Below are 5951 nucleotides of genomic sequence, written 5' to 3'. Positions count from 1 at the left end.
GGATGTTCCTGATTTTAGCAATATTACGAAGGTGAAAGAAGGCAGTCCTAGAAACCAGTTTTATATGTGCGTCAAATGATAAATTCTGGTCAAAAATAACTCCAAGGTTCCTCACTGTAGAACTAGAAGCCAAGGAAATACCATCTAGAGTAACTCTCCCTGAAGCGCTCAGGTCCAAAGAGAACAACTTCAGTTTTGTCTGAATTTAAAAGCAGACAGTTCTGAGTCATCCAGGTCTTTATGTCTTTAAGACAGGCTTGTAGTCTGACCAACCTATTGGTTTCATCTGGTTTCATAGATAGGTACAGCTGAGTATCATCAGCATAACAATGGAAATGTATGCCATGCTGTCTAATAATGTTATCTAATGGAAGCATGTATAAAGTAAAAAGAATCGGTCCAAGCACAGAACCCTGAGGAACTCCATGACTTACTCCAATGTGTGAGGAAGATTCTTCATTTACAAGAACAAACTGGAATCTATCAGATAAATATGACTTAAACCAGCCTAATGCAGTTCCTTTAATCCCAATAACATGTTCAAGTCTCTGTAACAGAATGCTGTGATCGATCGTATCAAATGCAGCACTGAGATCCAACAGGACAAGTACAGAAACAAGTCCGCTATCAGAGGCTAAGAGGAGATCATTGGTAACTTTCACCAGTGCTGTTTCTGTGCTATAGTGCACTCTGAATCCTGACTGAAACTCTTCAAACAGATTATTTCTATGTAAATGATCACAAAGTTGAACTGCAACTATTTTTTCAAGAACTTTAGACAGAAAAGGGAGATTGGATATAGGTCGATAATTAGCCAACACTTCTGAATCAAGAGTAGGTTTTTTAAGTAAAGGTTTAATTACAACAACCTTAAAAGTCTGAGGTACATATCCTATCAACAAAGACAGATTGATCAAATCCAATATGGAAGTGTCAATTAAGGGGAAAACCTCCTTGAACAGTCTGGTTGGGATTGAGTCTAAAATACAAGTTGATGGTTTAGAAGAGACTATTGCTGTTGTTAGCTCAGAAAGATCAACTGGGCAGAAGCTGTCTAAATACAAATCAGATTCGAAAGATACTTCTAAAGCTGCTCTACTTGATGATACATCAGTGATAATAGTGGGAAGGATTCCATTAATCTTCGTCTCTAATTTTATTGATGAAGAATCTCATGAAATCATCACTGCTGAGAGTTAAAGGAATACATGACTCAACAGAGCTCGGACTCTTTGTCAGCCTGGCAACAGTGCTGAAAAGAAACCTGGGATTATTCTTATTCTCTTCTATCAATAATGAATAATAAGCAGTTCTAGCTTTACGAAGTGCTTTCTTATATGTTATTAAACTATCTTTCCAGACTAATTGAGACTCTTCTAAATTAGAGGAACGCCACTGTCTCTCCAGCTTTCTTGCAGTCTGCTTTAAGTCTCTCCACAGATAAACTGTCTCCTGCTCAGTGGTCAGCTCTGGTCTTCATCTTACTGTCATCAGGAAAAGATCTAGATGTGTTTGACCTGAGGAAATACACTGCTTCAGAGGAGGCTCTTCTGAGGCTGCTGCCAGTGGTCAAAGCCCATAAAACAAAGCTCTGTAATTACAAAAAATAGATATATTTCCTTTTAAATACATTATTTATTTATTAACTGTAGAAAAACAGCTGAATCAGCATTAAACGTTGTTTCAAATCAATTCATTTTATTTATAAAGTGTCAGTTCACAACAAAATATCATCTTACAAGTGATGTGAGATGATATTTTGTTGGAAATAAAAACCCAGCAGTTTCTCTGAGGAAGAACTTGGTGACAGTTATTTATCAGTTTTACAATTAATTTGTTTAATTGATTCATTAATTCATCAGTTTATTTGCTCCCATCTCATTAGTTAGTTATCTGGCTTAACTAACTAATTAGACAGATGTAGATTTAGTTTTTCTATCTGATTTGTGAACATGAGAAACTCCAAAAAACTATGTTTAGCTTCTTTTATTCTATTTTATTTAAAAAGGAGAGAAGATGTTGTCTCCAGAACGTTTACTTGTTTAGAGTAGCAAGGTGTAGGGTTTGTGTTCCTGTTATTTGGCTTTGGTCTGCAGTAGCAATATAAAGTAACCATCAACATAGCAAACACCATCCATGATACACAAACATAATACGATAACTAAGATTACAAAGGACTGTATTAAGTGTTCATGTATATCATATGGATCATATAACATAGTAAAGTCCCTTCACACCTATCAACATGGCTAAAGTGTAGCATCCCTGCATGCCCCACACTGTGCATACTGGGTGACTTAGACAACATCAACATGGAAATTAACTCAGCACACATGGTTCTCACAGTGTTATGTATCGCAAAGAAAACTATTCTCATGAACTGGAAAGCGAAGAACAATCTGTGTATTAACCAGTTTAGAAATTTTCTTTTAGACTATATTAGCATGGAAACAATGTCTGCCTCCTCAAAACATCAATTGGCTGAATTTCATTCTCTCTGGTCCCCTCTGATTAGCTTTATCACATAGTAGTGGTGGTGGGTTGCTGTCCCGTCGCTCTGGGCGGTTTGGGTGTGTGCTGGGGGGGGCTGTGTGGCTTCGGGCGTCTGGTGGTCTCTCGGGTCGTGGGGACCGGGTTGGTCATTGCTGGGGGGGACTGTGTGTCGGGCTTGGAGGGCAGTTTTGGGGGCTTGCGGGTGGGGCTGTCTTGCGGTGTGGGGCGGGGTCCCTTAGGGGCCTTGGGGTGGTGGCTGCTGGCTCTATGCCAGGTGGCCGGGCCGCTCTGGCGTGGGTGGTGGTGCTGGGCCTGGGCCCTGGTGGCTGGGCGCTGCCTTGCGCCCCGGGGGGGGGGCCCTGCCTGTGCCTGGGGAGGCTGGGTTGCACTGGACGCGCCACGGTATGGATGGGTTGGTGCAGGTCCTGGTGCCGGGCTTGTTGCTCTGGGACCTCCAAGGTGTCCGCAGATGGTTGTTTTTTTTTCAGGGTGTTGGGGCGTGCGGTGGGGGGGGGGGGGCGGTGCTTTTCCTCTTTTGGGGGGGGCCTGGGTGATGGTGGGTCTCAGGCCCGGGCTGCTGCGACTGGTGTGACCGGGTGGTTTGTTTGTTTGTTTTTTGTAGAGGTCCTCCGGGGTGGGGTGGGGCGGGATGGGTACCTTCTGGGGGTACAGTAGCTCCCGGAATGTGGTCGCTGCAGGCCCCTCCTGCCCTGGGTTGGCTCCCAGGTAGCGGGGATGCCTATTGCTGCCAGTCCCTGGCTGCCCTCTCCGGGGGAGAGTAGCTCCCCCGGTGTATATCCCCATACCCCTCTCCCTTCTGGCTCCTGAACACAGCACACACTCACACATGAAGGGTTTTGGGGGCGTGTGTGTTCGGTGGGGTGTAGTGGATGGGGCCACGAAGGTGGTCCCCTTTGGTTGCACTCTGCAGTTCCCCGCCCCTGTTTTAATTACACCTTAGACATTACTACTTATCAAACACACTCACACACACACATTAGGTCTTGGGGGGTGGTTACACTGAGTGGCATCTGGTGGGCGGGGCTCTTTGGGTATGTAGGCTGCCCAGAGGGACGCGCTTCCAGTTCTACAAGTTTGGCTGCCCCTCAATTTTAATTGCTCACTATTAGAAAATATTGAAGAGCCAGAAGGGTGAGGGGAGGGGTCTTCTTTCCACACCCCTGCTTCCTGGTTGCTGCTCGGGGCGGGAGAGGCCAGGAGGATTAATTAATTATTCTGCTGGTTCGGGGTCTGTGGTGGCTGGGGGGCTGCTGGCCCCCTGGTGTGCCTGCTGCACTACACCCCAGCGGAGTCGAGGGAGGGAGGACGTGTGGATGTGTGGATGTATGGGACGTGAAAGTGTGTGTGGTAATGATTGGGCCTGGATCTGGGACTTGCTGTCGCCTGGCCTGCCTGTGCTTCTCCCGATGAGGGGGCGGCGTTGCCTCTCCCCGCCGCTCGCGACTTCACCCACCTGTGGGCACGTCTTGACTCCCAGGGCACTTGGCCAGGGGCCCTGGGGCAGGCGCTGACCCACTGCGTGGCTGTGTGGATTGTGGCTCTGTACACTTATACACTCATAACTAAGCACGGTTATCATGTAGGTCCTGTGCCATGGGTGTTGCATGTTCTCACACACACACACATACAGTTTTTAGCCCAGTAGCATGGTCGCTAAGCAGTTGATGTATTATCATGTCGTCTCAGGTCATCTATATCCACAGCTGTGTTGTATGCGATTACCGCTTCTTGTGCTTGTTTTTGTTTGTTTGTGTGTTTGTTTGTTTTTTCTCTGCTTGTCTGCTTTCAGGTGCTCCTGGTGGCGCTAAGGCTGGATTCCCCTCAGAGGCCATGGATTGTTGTCTGTTTTGTTTTTTACAGGTGTAGCAGCTGGTTGTCTGGTTTTTGTTTCTATTTTTGTTCTGTTTCCTCTTCTTTCCTCTTCTTCTTTCCTTGTCCCCCGGTCCGGTTCAGTTCTATTACATGTCATATATTGTCAACAGAAATAAATAAATGGGCATCAAGGGGAGCTTTACATTTATAAAACTTCCCTTGGCAAAGCAAATCTGTTTGGCATCAAAGGTATTCAGACTACAATTCTGCTGCCATAATGCTGAACAGGAGAAGGAGAAAAAAAAAAAAAAAAAAGTCCCTTCACACGAGGTATACAGACTTGGCTTATTAGCTTTAACAAAACACCACCATAAGATTGCATTAGCTTATGCACAGCTAAACAATACAAGCTAACACAATATTAGCATCCAACGTAGACAGGATAACGTTATTAGACTCACCTTCTGGCATTTACACAATGTTAGAAAAATTCTCTCAAAATTAGGCTCAGAGTCGCTGGATACGATTAACACAAAACATTTATTTCTTGCAAGAAAGAGACAATCCGCACAAATCCACACAACCTGTCGGGAAGATGGCTCAGAGTTGTCTTCCCGACAAAATGGTGCTCCAGCTATTTATGTTGTTTATGCTTGCTGATCACACAATGTTATGAGAAAAGGCGCTTTTCTCACCATTCATTATTATGGGAAGGAACATTCAATGTTATGGGAAAAGGTGCTTCTCTCCCCATTCCTTGTTATGGGAAGGAACATTCAATGTTATGGGAAAAGGCATTTCTCTACAGTTAATATTATGGGAAAGACTAGTACAAGAGTCAAAACACTTTTGCTTGAATCATAGAAGAGGAAAAGATGGAGGGACTCTTCTGTCATAGTATAACTATATAATTTTTCCAACATTCCCTCCTGTTTATGCTATGAAGTATTAAAACTCCAAAAACCCTGCACCCCGTACAATTAACATTGAATGTATTTCTACCGTTCGCAGTGCATAGGAGCGAAAAACCCATTTGCTTTATTTACGGGAAAATTCTCCTATGGTCCCATTCTCTCCTTGGCCACTGACCGCTTAGTCACTCACTCAGTATCAAAGGTCGCACTCCGAACCGTTAATTTCAATGAATGGTGATGGATCTAGGTGTGACCAGCAAACACAAAACGGATACACAACCAAAAATACATGGCAATAAGGATAATACAAAAATCAATAAAACTATGACTAAATGATTAATGAATAAAAATGGAAATATGAAATATGGGAAAATGGAAATATGAAATATGGAAATATGAAAAACATAACAAAAATTAATACAATGGAATAATAAAAATGGAAATATGAAAAACATAACAAAATTAATACAATGGAATAATAACAAAAATAGATGGCAATAAGGACAAAAATCAATAAAACTATGACTAAATTATTAATGAATAAAACTATGACTAAATCATTAATGAATAAAAATGGAAATATGAAATATGAAAAACATAACAAAATTAATACAATGGAATAATAAAAATGGAAATATGAATAACATAACAAAAATTAATACAATGCTGTTTATTCAGTGCAGTTCCGTCACCAAAACTGCAATCGTCTGC

This window comes from Leuresthes tenuis, unplaced genomic scaffold, assembly GCF_036924035.1.
Source record: "Leuresthes tenuis unplaced genomic scaffold, fLeuTen1.0.hap1 SCAF_1, whole genome shotgun sequence".
NCBI classification, from domain to species: domain Eukaryota; kingdom Metazoa; phylum Chordata; class Actinopteri; order Atheriniformes; family Atherinopsidae; genus Leuresthes; species Leuresthes tenuis.
This window is presented reverse-complemented; position numbering follows the sequence as displayed.